This window comes from Photinus pyralis, unplaced genomic scaffold (genome assembly GCF_008802855.1).
Source record: "Photinus pyralis isolate 1611_PpyrPB1 unplaced genomic scaffold, Ppyr1.3 Ppyr1.4_LG2, whole genome shotgun sequence".
NCBI classification, from domain to species: domain Eukaryota; kingdom Metazoa; phylum Arthropoda; class Insecta; order Coleoptera; family Lampyridae; genus Photinus; species Photinus pyralis.
In genome coordinates this window covers 48,864,644-48,883,012 of record NW_022170403.1, presented here as the reverse complement: position 1 = coordinate 48,883,012, position 18,369 = coordinate 48,864,644, and the positions used below count along the sequence as shown (strand labels likewise).

The 18,369-nt window shown below is 36.1% G+C and overlaps 2 long non-coding RNA genes across 2 annotated transcripts in view; one reads left to right on the top strand and one right to left on the bottom strand.

Annotated features, from left to right (window-relative positions):
* The window catches only part of LOC116163387, a 119,728-nt gene that overhangs the window by 53,050 nt on the left and 48,309 nt on the right, over positions 1-18,369 (bottom strand). The window lies entirely within an intron of this gene.
* Positions 16,851-17,865, top strand: LOC116163389. The gene is made up of 2 exons (XR_004143735.1): positions 16,851-17,154; positions 17,205-17,865. It is a non-coding gene; the product is annotated as an uncharacterized LOC116163389 (long non-coding RNA).

Below are 18,369 nucleotides of genomic sequence, written 5' to 3'. Positions count from 1 at the left end.
TAGCACACTCAACAGGTCGATTTTGTTCAATATACTATAGCCATAGCAGTATCGTTTAACATTTCATTAAAATTATTCAACAATTTGTTCTATTGAAAAGTTCTTCACAAAGAAACGAACGCTAGGTCGCTCGGGAAATAAAGACCGCAAGTTTAATGTACCCGTAATACGTTATGCGAGAATTAGTAATAAAACCCTTTGCAAGTACAAAATATATACAACAAAGGGAATTTTTGAATAGCGTTAATGTCTATCTGTCTGGAGTAAAAAGCTTATTCTCCATTTTTTACTATTTGGGATTCCTCACTTAAAACCGTCATCTTGCATTGCTTTTCAGTCTGAGCAAGGAGAGCATAGTCGGCCAAGCCAGATTAACTAATTAAGTTAAATTGAATTTAGTAACTCTAATTTTCTCTAATAAGGAAAATGCTGCAGCTAATTACATCGACTTCGATTGTTTAAAAAGAGGTGGATCGCTTTGCGTTTGATCCAGAAGTTTCACCATGTCCTGATGGAGTAGCGTAATAAAATTGATATCAAAGTTAGGTTATAATTTCAAAGTAAAGGAATCTACCATTTCAAATAGTGATACTGATAGAGAGGCAGAATGCCAGATTTGCCCTCGAGAGCTTTTTGTCCCTAATGCCGCCAAAAACAGCTGAGGATAAAGTACCAAAAAGCTATAGGCTATATTTTAAAATGAGTGAGTACCTACCCATAAGTCTGAACAAGGTGTGCAGTGAAAGAAGCTTGAGAAGGGAGAAGAAGGCGTATCTGCTGGAAAATGTTTGAATAAACCGATTTTCTTAATTCAAATGTTCGATGTCACCCATACCGCTCGGATTTTCCAGTCCAATGTTTTATCTTTTTGAACCGCGCCAAAACGCATTTAGAGCACGACGGGTCAAACAGTTTTTACGAGAAGTGATTCTCAAACGAATTTTTAGGGCATTACTTTCTTGTTTCTTCACTTCATTGCTTCTTCCTCTACATTTTTCATCGTTCTCTCTCTTTCAAACTGCCTTCAACTGTTTTCCACCTACCGCGTGCTTCTGTTTTAACTCTTTCTCCTTTACCCACTCGTTCTCGGCGTTTTCAAGCTACCACCGTATGTTCCTTCAACTTGTCACGTCTCTTTCCTTCGCATTTCGTTCCTTCACTTCCCTTCCCATCATATCTTCCTGATCAGTCATCACTGTGCAACGAAGCGCCTATTTTCCGCCTTGAAGTTACCATTTATAGTGATCACTCTGTACATGAACACCCGGTATCTAGAACCGCTTTAAGTTGGGCACTTCGTATCGTGCCGGAAGTGTTTGTGTTGTTCTAGGAGTTGAAGATAGAAGGTAAAAGTAGTTGATTTAATTTCTAGAGTTGTGTTTCAGCCATAATTACCGCAAACAAAAACTGTAATTAATTCGCCGTTTGCAACCGTTCCCGCCAAGTTATTTCAATTGTTTTTGTGGCGTTCGAAAGCTTTTGTCATGTAGAAGACGAGGGCGAATTAATATTTTAGAATTTCAGATACGTTAAGTAGGTCATTATAAGCCCGTTTTGGTTATGTGAATTTAAAACGAGCATTAAAATCAGTCGAGGCCGTGCAGTCTATGCGTTTATCGACTTGCTATCGCCGACCACGTCGCTTGATCCCAACATTCCAATTAACACTAGGTGTCAATAATTGCGGTTTTCGCGACCCTGTGCCACGTTTTTGTGAACATTGTAATACCACAAACAGCATCAATATATGCATAGCTACGTTTGTTTCTGAGATACAGAGTGAAAACGAATACTTTGACTTTGAGATGTTATTCATATTCTATTTTACTACCCATGTAAGACAAAGGTACAAACTGCCTATTTTAGACAATGTTACGGTGTCGTAGTAAACAAATTTTTGGATACAATAATAAGCAAAACAAAACAAAATCAAAATCAACGCAATCAGGAAAAAGAATGAAAAATAACTGACGTTCAGATATACCGGGTGTCGCATTTAAAAAATACCAACATTTGGTCAAAACTCACGTCACTGACTTCTACGTAAAAATATCTAAAATAGGCAGTTTTTACAAGGGTAGTAAGATACGATAACATCCCCCAAAAAAGTCAAACTTTCGTTTTGTTTGTCTTATTAACAGGTTTACAAGAAAGTGACACAGGGTCGCGAGAATCGCAAGTCTCTATCTTTAGAAACAGCTGGGATACACTGCAGTCTCAACCAAAATAGGACACGCTGTACGTGTAAATAAAGACAGGATACAGGATGGTTCAAATTCGTTGATCACCATTGGGGTCTCCGTGACGGTAATAGAGAGACTATGTAGGTTAAATGGGGGCAAAGCTGCCCCTTTTTGTGACTAAAGAATGAAATTTTTGAAGAATCTTTGAAAATAACTGAGATATCACAGAAAAACTGAAAATATCAAAATGGATTTTTCCGTAGAATAAACGGTCGGAAATGGACCGTTCTCCTTAACACCTTTTATGGGCACCTTTTTTCGGAGAATCTAAATCTTCCCATAGCACGCCAGATGTAGATTTCTTATGGATGTCACATTGGATTACGGAATGTGATTGAGGATCAAAAAAGAAATTTTCGTACTTCCGAGACTAAAGTGACAACTTCACTCGGTTATGACAAGTACTGAAGTGTCACTTTTTGTCCCGCCGGGATTAAATTTGGACGAAAATCCCGGAAGGATGAAATTACTAACGAGGCAATTTCAGTAGGTTGTCCCACATTTTGTATGTGGACGTATCGTACTGTTGCTCATATACTTTTTTGGATTTCGGTGGTATCAATTCTTTACCTAGTTTGGCTGCTTTTTATCAATATGAAATACACCTTTGTCACCCACTACCAAAATTATGACGCTAGCAATGACAGTTTCCAAATTATTTTTGTTACCATAGCATAGGGTAAAGGGTTTGTCGTACCAACGCAACGTTCCTATGGTAACTTGTTAAGCAGCGATTTTTTGAAAGAACGCGTTCTCTAACTCCATACAGATTAAGCGTTTCAGTTTCGGAAGTACGAAAAATATCGTATATACCTTGCGACTTAAGTAGTGGTCTTAATCCCTCAGGTAAATTATGGCCCCCCTTCGGTCGGGCCATAAACTTTACCTTCGGGATTAAAAGTACTACTTCAGTCCCGCGGTATATAATATACTATTATAGCCATGTTGATTCAGCAAGATCTAGTTACCCGTGGATATTTTGTTGAGAACCGCATGTAAAACTTTTGATTTCAAAATTTTAAATTTTTATTATAAATTTATATAAAAGTATAGTGTGACACGTCATTATTTTTCTTCTTTGTCTTCCATTTCATTCAGTAAAAATCTAATATGGCCCCCCCATAAAAATAAGAAAGTAGCCTGTAGCTCCTACATCTAGCGCGCTATGAAAATTCTGATAACAGATTCTCCGAAAAAGTGTCCATAAAAGGTAATACCGGGAGCCGTCAATCTTCGACCGTTTAGGCTAGGGAAAATGAAAACAAACATTTGACATATTCAGTTTTTCGCTCAATATTTTTCAAAAATTTCAAAGGCTTTATCCTCCCCTCCATTGAACCCACACGTATCGCTCACCGTTACGGAGATCCCCATGGTGAGCCACGAATTTGAACCACCCTCTACACAGCCAAATTTTCACAAAATCAAAATAACCGTTTTGGCGAAAAAAATGTGACTGCATTTCGTAATATTTTTTTTGTGCATTGACGGACATTTTTATTGCAAGCGCAAAGTCCTTAATAAACAAATCATTATTTTCAATATTTCGTATTTGTTTATTTGTTTTCCATATTTACCATAGGTTGTAAATAACTCGTTTTGTTATTGAAAGTAGGAAATTAAATTAAAACCTGTCATTAGCAGCATTTATGGACTACGTGGAGCATGTCTGATGGTACTTGCAGAAAGTTTGAGGATGCTGTTGCAGAAATATTAAAAACATTCTGATTTGGGGCTGTTGACGCTAACATTAACCATTTAATTTTTCTAATAATTTTTAATTTATTTCATTGCGGATAAATTTTCCTTTATACAAAATGCTATCTAAAACACACGAGTGTTTATCTGCAAAACCTGCGCCGACGAAAAGAGCAGACGAGAGTTGGCGTTTTCGAAACGTACTACAATTTTACCGAAGGTTTTCTATGTGAAGTGGCTAGTGCCGGGTACTACTACTATAAGCTGATAAAGGGGATCCCCGCACCTACAAACATCCGGCTCGAGGTAAGTGGATGAGCATTGGTGTGTACTTATATTGTTTGCGTCATTTTTCTTAATACAGTCTGCTAAAAAAAAATAACAATTTTTTTCACTCCTGTTGCGTGGACAGGGGCGATAATAGCATAAGTAATTCTTTACATGTTTTACATAATTAATGTATATGTCGTAGTCTTTTAGTGAAATCCGTCATTTCACAAAACGCCTAGTCATTTGTATGAAACTGCTGCATAGCGTTGGTACTTTCTAGGGTCAAGCGATTGGATTCCCTTCCTCTTCGAGATCGATAAATGGCATCCCTTATCGGTCTAGAAGGGGAAGGCAAACTACCCCATGCGTCAAATTATCGGCGTTTCATTAAATTATTAAGCCTCGCGACTAGGCTTTTCGTGAAAGATTAAGATGTCAAGTTTAGACTGTATGAGCTTCCAAAAGTGTTTTTATTAAAGTGCATCCACATGTGACATGGAAGTGTCGCTTATTTTGTGTAAAAGTCGAACTAAACCTAAAATTGTACTTTCCAATTTTTTAATAAATATGGGGTTCCATTGGACAAAAGATGCGCACGCCACTGATGACCAGGAATATTTTAGAAACATGGAGTAGTTGTGAACAATTTTGCTCCTACTTTTTTCAGTGTCTTTTATGGTAAAAGAATTGTTTTCGCAACGTGTATATGTGTAGGTAACCTAATCACAAACACAATACTAACTAGGAATTATTAACAAATGTAATTAATTAGTCGACGCATTCGTATGTAATAATAGTTATTAATGATAAAAGTTCGTTTATGAACGTCATAATGAAACATATGTAACGTTAAAATCACGAGGCGTAGCCGAGTGATTTTAGTTACTTACACAAGTTTCATTAATAGCGTTCATATAGAACGAGTATCATTTAAAATTTAATTTACGGAGGTCCACATCAATTTTATTCGCATTTGTGAATTAATATAAAAGTTTTCGTAAATTAATATTCAAATTATCAAGTGTCCTTACTAATTAATGTGATGGTAATAAGCGTTTGTCAATTTTGACGTTTGCTATTGAAAATAGTAGTAATTATCACTTGCATACTTTTATGAATTCATAAGAACACTAGTGCTTTTATGAAAGCCATTACGGCCATCCAATTGACCATGCTAAATAAATCTGTCATAATGACACCGTCGTAGATTAATTAAATACACAATGCTGAAATTCTATATAATACAAATCCGATACAACTGAATACCGCTATAGTTGAAGTAGCTGACAAACAATAGCGACCTTTTCTTATATCCTTAAGAACATGTGTGATGTGTGCCAATTTTCAAAGTAATTTCTAAACAACCACTTGGTCTCCGTAGGATCACTAATCAATCTCACTCTCACAAGGAAGTGAGAGTGGTGACCCAGGTGACCTGAATCTACTGGAATGACGTAAATTATTAATATTTTCGATGGTGACGAGTTCAAATTTCAAACTAGCCTTATGTCAACTGTGTGTACTGACTGAGATCTTTACAGCTCCAGAAGGCCGAAAATAATGACGTCGATACACACAGAAATTGGAATTAAAGAAAGAAAAACCCACAACAATTAAGGTTAAGAAAATTGTTCATTAACAAACGTAATTGTTTACAAGAAGTCGACATTGATCGGAATTGCTAATAAAAGGAGCGATCGTCGACAAACTGAAAGAGAATACAAAAACTTTAGTTCGGCGCTACTTTCGCAATAGGTTAAAAATAGGTTAGTCGTGGAATATGCTCGAAGGTCGGCTATTGTTGTTCTACGAAACGTATGCCAAATACAAGGGCTTAAACGCGGTGAATTTTCCTGGTGCGAGACTATTTTATTGTGTCATCCATAACTCGTGTAAACTTGGCGAGCAGGAAAACCTAAAATACTTTGGTTCGCGCGTTTCCAATCGTAACACTTCCGCAAAAAATAATAGACATTCCTGCATATTTGAACCGTTTGTGCGTGCTATAATCGATCGCATCGGAATTTTTTCTGAGAATGACCTTCGCACAGGTGGATTGTAGTAAGGCGAAAAGTTACCTCCATACACATTTCCGCAACATATGCCATCCTTCATTGTGGAATTTATTTAGGATCGAGTTGTATGGGAATATGTGAAAAGTATTTATATAGTACTATTGAATTACTTGCTTGTTTCTTAGTTTCAGATGTTCCCAATCCATTTTCTATCTATTTGGCTGGGAATCAATTTTGTGATGAGATATCCGTGTTACATTCATTATTACAACGCATTTTAATAAACCATGGTTGCCACACTAATTTTGAAGATAGTTTATTAATTTAATTGGAACTGTTGCTTCATTATGAAGTTAATTATTGGTGAAGCTTCAATAGCCAGTTAAAGATCAACAGTACTTTATCTTGGTGTTAAATACGTTTAGGTAATTCTTTAAACAAAGTTTAATATACTTAAATACAACATTGGCTAGAATAAACTGGAGAGGATTTTAGAGAGGTATTATGAACGCTGACAATTTGCGATATTACAAACAGATGGGCTGCTTCTAATTATTTACAGTACTAACTGTATAAGAAAATAATTTTCCGACCAATTAACCGTTTCAATAATGATCGTTTTATGATGATGCTACCGAAATTCTCATTAAGTCGTAGTGTTACTGATATTTCAAGATACACTCAAGAAGAATATCTTTGGATTGTAGACATTTTCAATTAAATAATGAAGCTTATTTATGAATCATATCTAACATCAAGCTTTCCTCATTATGAAAAAGTAGAAAAATTACAAATAACGAGAGCCGCATCCAAAATCGATAGTATTTTTTCCTTCTTAACTATACAAATCTTTTTACTGTTACACGGTACCCCGTGTAAAATTTGTGACATTAATAATTGTTAATATTGACGTTAGGTTAACATACCTAAATCAGCTTAAATTGTGCATATTATATAAGAATAATCATAGGGCATTAACTCGTTAATCTTCGTTAATGATTTGCTTAACGGATTATCTTTTAAGTTAACTTCTAAAAATTTTAATTTCCGTTAATTTAGTCCGTTACATTGGTTATTTGTTTCTATATTGTTTGAATTACGCGCCAATTGACGCTTGAATACGTTCAGTGATAATATATGAGTGGTAACACCGGCTAATAAGTGCGACGATTATAACCAAACTTTGTATACTGGGTACTGAAGAAATGTTATGTCTCATGGTGTTTCTATTCTACTATGAATTTGTGAATTGATAATTGTGTTTTTCAGTGCAGTTTAGTAAGTGTGAAATTTAGTCATAAAATAAGCTAAAGAATTAGCCCCTTCCATATTTAGGAACACCCTGTATAGTACAAAAAAATCAATCGCAATCAAGTACTTTCCTGCAACATTTTCGAGTTTTTAGATCGCCAGTAAACGATCTTTCCGCCTTTTGAGAGTACCTTCCTCCGACATTTCGTTCTGCAGATATTTGCACTGAAACTTTTGACATCACCAGTAGATATGTCTCGTCCAGACTTAATCTTTATGATTATGTGCCCCCCCTCCCCCATTTTCAAAAGTTTTGCATGCGTATGCAAAATCTGAGCCAAATTGGTTAACCACCTCCACCTCCATCAACCTCTTAAAATTATTTGGGGGCGCAACCGCTAAGACGGAATCGGGGCTTTTCTAGAGTTACGTTTTTTCAACATTTTTGAAAACAAAAATTGCTAAAAACAGACTCAACACTCTCAAATACCATCAGAAAAAATAAAAATAAATCGGAATTTTCTGGTTTTCTTTACAGCCTGATAAAAACTCTTTAATTGTGGAACTTCTCCCTAATTTGACCATGGTCGTATTTTCTATGGTTTCGGAGATCCCCATGATACACATCCTTAATTTGGACACAGTGTATAATTATTTTTATGAGTACTATTTGACCCGGGAAATCTGGTTACAATCAGACACTTTTCATAGGGAGTAACCACTCAATCTGATATATGATTAAAGCTCAAGATTTACTAAACAGTTGGCTAGTGTGGCGCAGTAGCGTGGAATTTCGACTGCAGTACTAAGGGACCCTGATTCGAATCCGGGTTCGGGCATGGAGATTTGTAACCTTGATTGAAACCCCGCCCACTTAAAAATACAGTAAATAAAATTAAAAAAATAAATATATTGAAAATGAAATGAAGTTTTTGAGGAATCCTATGGATTCAACAACGCTCATAAAAAATAAAATGTAGTTCTGGGTGTTCACCTTTTTTTATATCGAACCTTTTATTATATTAACTTTGACCTAATTCTTTTAAAGTTTTTCATTAGTAATTATCTTACTTATATGCACTATGGTTAAACTTAACTAGGAATAAGTTTATAATATCGCGATGAAGTATAATTTAATTCATTAAAAAAAATTAAAGAACCTCTCCCAATTAAGCCTTGTTGAATTACACATAAAAATAGGAAACTTAATTTTCTATTTTAAATTCGTAATACATAACCGTAATGATTTAGTCCTTTTAAGTGTTAACAATTATTATAAGATTGAATATACAGTAGTTTTAGCCCGAAAATATCCGCAGATTCCTGTGTAACTTAGATTTTACCTTAGGGCCAGGTCGGGGTTCTTGATCACGGTCGCCCCTTCAGAAGATATGGATTGTAGACACCGGAGGCTTCATTACTAGAAACAGTAACTTCTGAACGTATTGATTTCTCTTCCAAGAGGTGTTGAATAATTTGTTGCGCCGTATTTCAACCGGCAATAGTAAAAACAAGATATCGTATATAATTGAATAGTTTTGTAATCGTTCCCGTACAGATATTTAAATTATTTTTGCAGCATCCGAAAGCTCTCATCATTTGGGAGATGACGTAAAATTAATACTTTATGATCTCACTACCGTTTATTAATTAGTCGCCGATGGTATGTATGCAAATATAAAAAAAAAAAACACAAAAACCCAACACAAATACCCAAAACCCCACCCAAAGCATACAAAAACCCAGATTTTTGCCAACCCTGGTTTTGCGCGAACATCACAGAATTCGTCGCACTCGTACCAAATCAAATCGAATTCCTCAGCATTTAAACATTGATCACTATCTTCGCCAGGTCAAAGACATGAAATGATTCGTGCCCAAATTATTAATGAAAGTGTATAAATAACTTCGCGATCATTCAGAAAGCGTACCACAAGTCCATCTACTTAAAACAGTAGCGTCGATGCAACGCGCACTTATATTTTCTTTTGTCATATCATTGCTATCGTACCCACATGATTAAATTGTTTTATTGCCATAGAAATTCAACTATGCAATATAGAGAGTATTTCGCCTAACGTTTCATTGGCATTAACTTCTCCCGTGTTTTGTCTCGAAATCACATTTGCGTTATCGCCGATTATACGATTGTTTTTATAAACGAACACCCTATTTGCTAACTGATTATGTCTCCATCGCGTATTATTACCACTTTTCATTTAAGTAAACTGCTCAATTGCATTAACTAGTTATTTGTTAATCAATTACATTCCGCATCCCGTATAGTTTATAATTTGAAAATTGAAAAGCGGATAAAATGCATAACTTTACAAACACTACGCATCTACTTTCGACGCCCATGCGCTCAGCTATTTACATCAAACAGAAAGAGGAACCAACTCAACTTTGGAGTCCGGGGTCTATTTTAAACCAATAGCAAAGCAGCATCTTTTGTTTCTAATGCAATTTTTATCTAGGTCAAAAGGACCGCTACGTGGTAACAAACCAAGCGTTCTAGATGGGTACGTCTATCGATAATAAATCGACCGACCTACTCCGGATACAAGACGGCATACACGCAATTTTATTGGAATTTGGAAAAATTGCAACAACGCACTAGTTTCTTAAGAACAAGTTAAGCTGCACTTTTATTGTAAAAGTGAATTTAAACCTGTCAGTTACAGAGTTACTTACAATCAAAGACCAATGGAAATAGTGACCAAAGATTTCGAAACGACGCGCCCCAAAAATCAAGATTAAGACATTTGGGTCCGTGAAACCTTTATTATTTAAAAGCCAATCTGGACGACTTTCGTAATTTGCTACGGGTCAAATATTAATTTGTTATCGCTACTTTTCAACAAAAATTCAATAACTTCAACGACACGAGCAATTTATCAATTATTTCATTGTGAATGGTAGCCTTCCATTTTCTCGCGAGTTTTAAAAAGAACGCAATGGATTTGGGCCCCTAATTGATTCACAATGATCTAAACGATGCCGATCCATCGATTACATTATTTCTTACCTACCAATAATGACCGTTCATTAATTTCATAAGCTAATTAGTCGAGTTCTTTCTCTTCGCCGTTTCGCTTTTGTTTCATTCCTGGTGCTCGTAAATAACGCCGAAGCGGAGCTTGACACGGTATAAGCCAACGTAATTTTTTACTGAAAGTTGGCAAATTTGCGATGCCCGAAAAATACGATACGATCGATTGGCGTTGGTGGCGATGTCATTATTTACATGTGTTGCACACATATCGCACATCTATCTGCATTGGCTTGTGCAAATTTTGGATTCCATTGTCCCTATTCGGCGAGTATCGGCTCGATAATGCGCATGCGTTTCTTCCAACGATTACCTTTGTTATCTTCTGCGACATAAAAACGCCGTATATAAATTGATTTTTCCTCTTTTCGGTTTTTCTTTACATCTCGAAGCGTAGCTGTGCGAAATGTTCTATAGAAAAGACCGAATAATAGTTTGGCGTGGAGTTTAAAAAAGACGACCTTGTCGACACTCATTAACACAACTATGTGTTTAATAGCCTTGTGCTGCCACATTTATTTGAATACAAATTGTGTTACCTACTCATGTTGGAATAAAACGGTGTGAAAAATAGAAACATCCTAGCAGTTCGCGCGGTAGCTTGAAAGGGAGAAAGAAGCTTTGGATTCAATTAACTCCAGACATAAAAGCGCAGACAGACAATTCATTACCTTATCCATAATTGAAATCGACATAGGGTTGAAGTTGCAAATTACATACGCACTTTACGTTTTGTATAACGTAATTATTTTGCGGTTTTGATGAAGGTCCGGCCGTAAATATCGGTAAAGTATGCCAAGAAAGCTCCAGTTAAACTAACACTTATAAAAGGATGGTTTAAGGCACTGGCCGCACTGGATGTTTTAAATTGACGCCTCGTGCTTTTTAAATGGCGGATTATTTTTGAGTCAATGCCATTTGTACAGCAAGTTTTATCGAGAATTATTTGCACTATGGGATTTGAAAATGGTGCTCTCAAATGAGAACTATAACATTGGACAGGGGAAACCGAGGGGGAAACATATAGCAATACGATGACTCACCCCTTAGCCGTTCTTCTATACCTTCGTAAATTTTAATAGACGGTTTCTTAGTTTTTGTATCTTTACCTCGATCTTTACATTCATTACGAATGGCTAAGGTGATAATTGAGACTTTCAACGGATGTAATTGTTGGAAATACTCAAACTTATGTTTAATACTTTGTATTGGAAATTAGTATAGCAGGTCTCAAGTATAGTGTGAAAAGGAAAATTAGTTTTTACTAATTTAAATTATGTCTAACAATTACGCTCTATTACTATTTCACGATAAACAAACACACAAATTATTCGAACATCGTGATCCAAATGAACTACACCGAAGTTGCAATCTACACTTTGTGTAATGCAGTGGATCTGCGATAGTAATTTGAACACATTTGGAATCTCATGAAGACTTTCAGAAGTTCTTAGTAACTAACGCCGAAAGGCTTTTAAAGACCGTTAAATTTTACAACTCGTACATTAAAGGCTCTTCAAGATTCGGATAATAAATAATCTCTAAGATTATTAAAAGCTTTAAAGACTCTTAGGGTCTCAAAAGTGCAGCTGCAATAAAGGTCATTAAAGCGCTGTTGCGACACTTAAAAACGCTCGGAGAGAAAACTATGGTGGCTCATGAAGGCTCTTAAATAGTAAAGATTAATAAAGCCTCATAACAGTTCTTGAAGACTCTAAAGTCTCATCAAGGCTCTTGAACCCCTTTGTTGAAGGCTCTTGAAAAGAGTTGGGCTATACCCTTAAAGACTTTTAATGCTATCAAGGACATGTTTTCTAGATTTTGAAATTCCAAATCACACATTTTTAGTTTGCCCTATTGCAATCACTCCCTCTGTTGATCCGTGTCGTAACCTCCTCGATCCAAGGTTTATTCGGCGCTTTTTGCACTCGAATTCGTATCGGAATCAAGAAAAAATCTTCTGAATCGCGATAAAAAAAATGTCACATTGTACGCATTTTTTCCCATCAGATGTTAAAATCGTTGTTTATAGAATTTCGGTAGAACTTTTAATTTTTCTTTACCTTTGACAGCATATCCTGAATATGCGAATATTTCAATTTATCAAGTAAAACTAGGGAATTATTTACGAAATAATCATAGATTTGGTTCGTTTCATTTGAATTTGTATGTCAGTTTTGTTTTTTCTTTTAGAAATTTTGTAAATGCGTAATTTTTGATTGCTTTTGTAATTGATTCGATTTAGGTAAGATAGACACATCTGGTCGTTGCGATAAGGAGTTTTATCACTGACGGGATAAAGAAGAGGCAAGTGTTTCATATTGGACAATACTGAAAGTTTAGCGCGTTCCGTTGTTGATTTGCGAGTTATTAAAAAATGTTTAAAGGCGTTTATTTGATGGTGGAAGTTGTGCTTCCTTAAATACTGAAGACAACGAGTAAACAAGACTGCTGCTAGGTTTCGTTTTGCGACGGTTGAAAAGCATGTACATCTGTTTACACTAAATTACGGGCAGTTAGCACGATCTGTTTTGTTAAAAATGAGTTGCTGTCGAGTCGCCTTTGGAAGTTCAAGCATAGTATAATACATTTTTTGTAATAAATCAATGCCGAAGCAAGTTCATCAAAGTGTGTGAAGTTTAGCGAATGTTGTCCGATTACGGAAAAAGTTTTGCCGAGTTGAAAAAAGAAACAGTGTTGTACAACGAGGCCTTTTGCTTTCTTCTTATTAAAAGTTTTAGGTTTCGACCGTCCGAACAGCCACCAAAAATTTGTTCATCTTATTCATTAACCCAATTTTGTTTGTCATCTAATTATATATAATTATAAAGCAAAGCGAATTTCAGCTAAATGCGCCTTTTCTTGTACGATCAGATTATTTGGATTATTAAGAAAAAAACTGTAAGTAAGTTTAAGATTTTTTATTTTAATTGTCGCCGGCTACGTGCGGGGAAATTGTCCAAACAAGTTTTGTAAGCTTCTCTTTCCTTCAGAGATTTTGATTTAATTTTGTTGCATTGTGTTGGAATACATATTTGTCATTGTCAATCAATTAATTGTGTTTATTCGAATCCAAAGTGCGACCCAGATTAGAGTTTCTTTTCAATTTGTGTCAAAGATTTATTTTAGGTGTTAATCTAAAGTTGTGTAATTTTCTAAAGTTGATCGACACTACTCTTTCAAATCAATATGGGAATTTTTCTTATAGCAGATGGCGGATGTGTACGAGGAGAGATTATAAAATTCTAAGTTTAGAAAAATATTTTCGACAAACTTATTTGTACAGCTTAAAATTACTCCTTGAATTACTAGGTATCGGCTGGAATGCAGATAAATTTCTTGGCCGTCGGATCTCTTATAATCGCATCAAAAATGGAAACGGCATGGAAATGTTTCCGGATAAGGACTCGTTGGAGTCCTTCTTTAGTGTCCATTATACAGGGTGTCAGGAAAAATATATTTTTTTGAATTAAAGTAGAGATTATTTGAAAACAAAAACGCTGTATTTTTATTCTCATTCGCCAACAAAGTTTCAATAGGGCGGCTACAATTCAATTGTCTCTAGCCAACTATAGTCAGCTTGGGATAACAAGTGAGTATAAATAAACAGTGCGTCATTGTACAAGTTAACTGTCATATAAATAATATAAATCTTTATATAAAAAATATTCTATACGTGTTTTGTGACTGAACTCTTCCTAAACGGCTGGACGAATTTTCATGAAATTTTAGTTACATGTCTCCTGCGTATCCTCGGATGGTTTAGATTCAGAATTAGATCCGATCGGATTATAGGATTTTTTTAATTTTTCGTTGATGTCGCACTCTGCTATTTCGCGTTCCGTAATAAATACATGCGCCAGGTCACTTGAATCGTACCGTGGCGATGTGTTCACGTCTACTTTAATTTCTCAAAATGTTATCCGTTCCACCTGGAACACTCTGTACAGTCACTTTACACAACTGTTTAATGTTTATTCACTCAAAACGCCTGAGTGTTCAAAAGAGAAAAGTTTCGTTTCTTCGAAGATGATGGTAAGAATTTATCCTTAAACTTTGCGAACGTGACTTGGAACACACAAACAAACAAACAGACAAGAAAAGAGAAAATAAATTATGAAGGTATGAGTAAATTTTTGTAAAAAATAATTAAGGAAATTTAGAGCAATGCATGAAACTGGGAACATATTGGAAGCTTTTCGGCAATAAAGAGAATTCCTTGAAATCGAACGCCATATAGCGTGGTTCAAAGGGCCGATGGAGGAAACAATGAATACGAATATATTCAGGGACAAAAGATCAGCAAGGTGGTGATATTTGTCCAGAAACCCTAGCGTATCTATCGAGAGTACAAAATCGCAACGTGTGCTTCAGGCCCATTTAAGTAGGAATGGATAAGACAAATGGAACAATTAATTTTTGAATAGGACGATGAAATAAGGACCAAAAACTGAGTCAAGCAGACTGTTTGGCACGCAAATATCAAATTGCAACGATTAATGATATTCGTGTAACTTTTCCTATCTTTATTTCTTTATAATCGATTGCACAATTGCACACAAAGTGAGGGATTATGGATGGTTTGACACGAAGGGTCATTACAATTGCAATTAAACTCCTTTTCAGTTTTTATATGGCAATTCAAGTAGGCACGGCACGCTAAAGCGATCGGATGAAAATTAATTATTAATGGCCATGTATGCGGAAACGTGTATACCATAGTAGACAATGGATTATTGTTTCACAGGTGTTAGGAAACTTACTATGTTAGAATGAAATTTAAATGAAAAACAATCAATTCCGGCGTTATTAAAAAAGCAAGATCTTTTGCAAGCATTTACCTATAATGGGTATGACTTGACTTAAAAACAAACAATTACAGAATTTATTGATAATTTAGGTTTTAGTTGATTGTTTCACTTAACCAAAAATCCTAAAAACCTGTGAATGTACAATAGTTACATCAATACGTTTAGGAAAATATGAATGGAACTGTTTATAGTCGCGGCCGTAGTAAAAGCACCACGTTATTTATAAATTTATTCTAAAAATGCGTGCAAATGCGATCCACAAACAAGTTAGTTTCAATAGTAGGTAATGCAAAACATCAACTTGCTATCTAGCGATCTTGACACAATTTGTTAGTCCGATAATTAAATTATTGTATCTAATCTCAAAAGGCACTTCTAACGAACGATATAAATTACCGGACGACAGAGCTCTCGCGGAAAAAGAAACATTTTTCTATTTAAATAACCCAATAAAGTTAATTTTGAAAAAATCAATAAATTTCCGTGGACCTAGGATTAATGGTTGTTTTAATGTAAACAAGTTGACGGTTTTAGTCGCGTTTGAAAGGTGCGCGCGGTTTTTTTTGATAACAAATCGTTGAGCACAAATAAATTTCCTATTCAGATAAATTAAAACGCCGAAGAGGAGCGTGTCTTATTAATATTTACTTGAACATTAGGAGCCACGCACGTGAAATGAAAAATTAGGCCAACAGACTTTGTAAATCAGATTTACATTGTATTTGGGTCGTAATCGAGACTGAGTACTGTAGCCAAATTCGCTTCTTTATAAATAGCGCTGTGGATGATGGAATCTAGAAATCTCTAATTTACAAATACGCTCACGTAAATATGAAAAACAGAGAACACAAAAGCGTTTGAGAGTTTAAAATCGACTGGCGGTACGTGATAAAATTAGGGATAACGGTCTTAATTAATTGGTGAATTTGATGGTATTAACTGTGGATGTAGTTCTTTACTGTTTAACCCGAGGTTTAACCAAATAATACAATTTTAGAAACTCACCAGCTAAGTACCAATGACATTGCCTAATTGCTTCAATGAAAAAACGTTCTTGTTAATATTCCCAAAACCTAATTCTAAATAAACAGTTTCACATTTTTTTGAAGGAATGGTCGTATTAAACGTCTCGTCTCGTCCAGTCGATTTATTTTACCTTCGAGTACATTTCCTTCGACAAACCGTTTTCGAGATATTCGCTGTTAAAATTTTGAGATCACGAATGGATTCTTCCAGACGTCTAAATCGCTCTTTCTGAGCACCTCCTCCGACAATCCGTTCTGGAGATATAAGGGAATATATCCGATCACGAAAAATGGTCGAGGAGGAGGACTATGGTTGGTAGAACTTAATTCCTTTCGTTGAGACCTTTCATTAGAGTACCATGAAGAATAAAACCAGTTTTACTCCCCCCTCCCTCCAACTCCCTCTTTTGATAAGGGATCAGAAAATGATGGTTGATAGAAAACGGTTCCTTTTGTTGAGAAAGTTACTTAGAATATCGTTATGTAAACAGAACGGGGTTCTGCCTTCGGGTAGCTCCAGCCGGCTGGCCAGAGATCGAAATTCGTATTGATTGAAATTGTTTAATTAATAAAATAAAATAAATAAAAAATTCAAATATTCAAATCCCGATGTTGGGTACGGAGACACCTCCACCGTCTGTCAAATCCCCGGTTGACCTTGGGGTCTGGTACGGCGTTTTCTTTTCCCCAACTGGAAACGTGCGGTGGATGTGGCAAGTGCTACTAGTTCGCTGTAATGATAAAGAGTTATTACCCCATAAGCCCGGATGCTTATCAAGGCTCGAGGAGGTATCAGGTAAAGGAAGTATAGGAAGCTTTCTCCACCAGTTATATTTCAGGTGCTCTTCAGCAAAGAAATAACCCGACCTGAGTTGACTTGAACAGGAAGTAATAGCTCTCGAATAAGGTCGGCAAGGATTTACCTGGCGACGGCCCTTACAGAGGAACTTCCACCCGGTTCCAACAACCTCTACTCAAAGTCGGTGGAATCAGACGGCAACCACGGAAGGGAAGCTCTTTGGATTCCAGTCCGGTCGACCGACCGAAGGCAAGAATACAAAGAACTAGTTCTGTGTCCGGTTTTATAAGCCCGCAGGGATTTACCCTACCAGGATTATCTTCCCGGGAACAGGTGAGTAAAACGGCAAAACTAAAAGTAATTATCAAATTAATAGGTCTAGGAAAATAATGAAACTAAAACGAAAAGCTCTGGTGGAATTAAAACGGAAAATAAAATAAACTTAAAACGGATCTCAGGTTTTCGAAACGGGCAGGAATCGGGTCTGGTTCTGGTTCGGGGAATGATTTTAACATGGAACGGAATTAATCGGAAGTGCTCTCTGGTACTTTACAAACACCTTTTATAGGACACACAACAAGGTGGGAGATGTAGAAGGGATTGCAAATAAAGGATGGGGACGACAACAGGCGACATCTAACGAGGGGATTTTACAAAACATAGTACAGGATGTTTCACAAATAAAATTCCAACGTTATCAATTTGATGTTTTCTTACAATTAAAGATACAATCATTTCCCCCCCCCCCCCCCCCCCGCCTCTCGCTGATCTCGAAAAAGAGTCGCGCGGGAAAGTTATAGTTTGTACGATGAGACGTTTCATTACAATGCCTGAAAGCCTACACCTTGAAGGTGTGCTAAGTAACTTTTGAAAATGGAGGAGGGGGGGGGGCACACGTTCTTTCTGTCCTCTTATCGAAAGACGGGGTTGGAGGGGGGGAGAGTAGAACTAGTTTTATCCTTCATGGTACTCTAATTAAAGGTCTCAACGAAAGGAATTAATTTCTACCAAAACCATAGTCCTCCTCCTCGACTCCTTATCGTGATCGGATTTATTCTCTTATGTCTCCAGAACGGATTGTCGGCAGAGGGTACTCCCAAAGGGCGATTGAGATGTCTGGAAGAAATATATCCATTGGTGATGTCAAAACTTTAAGAGCGAATATCTCAAAAACGGTTTGTAAAAGTATTCTCAAAGGGAAACTC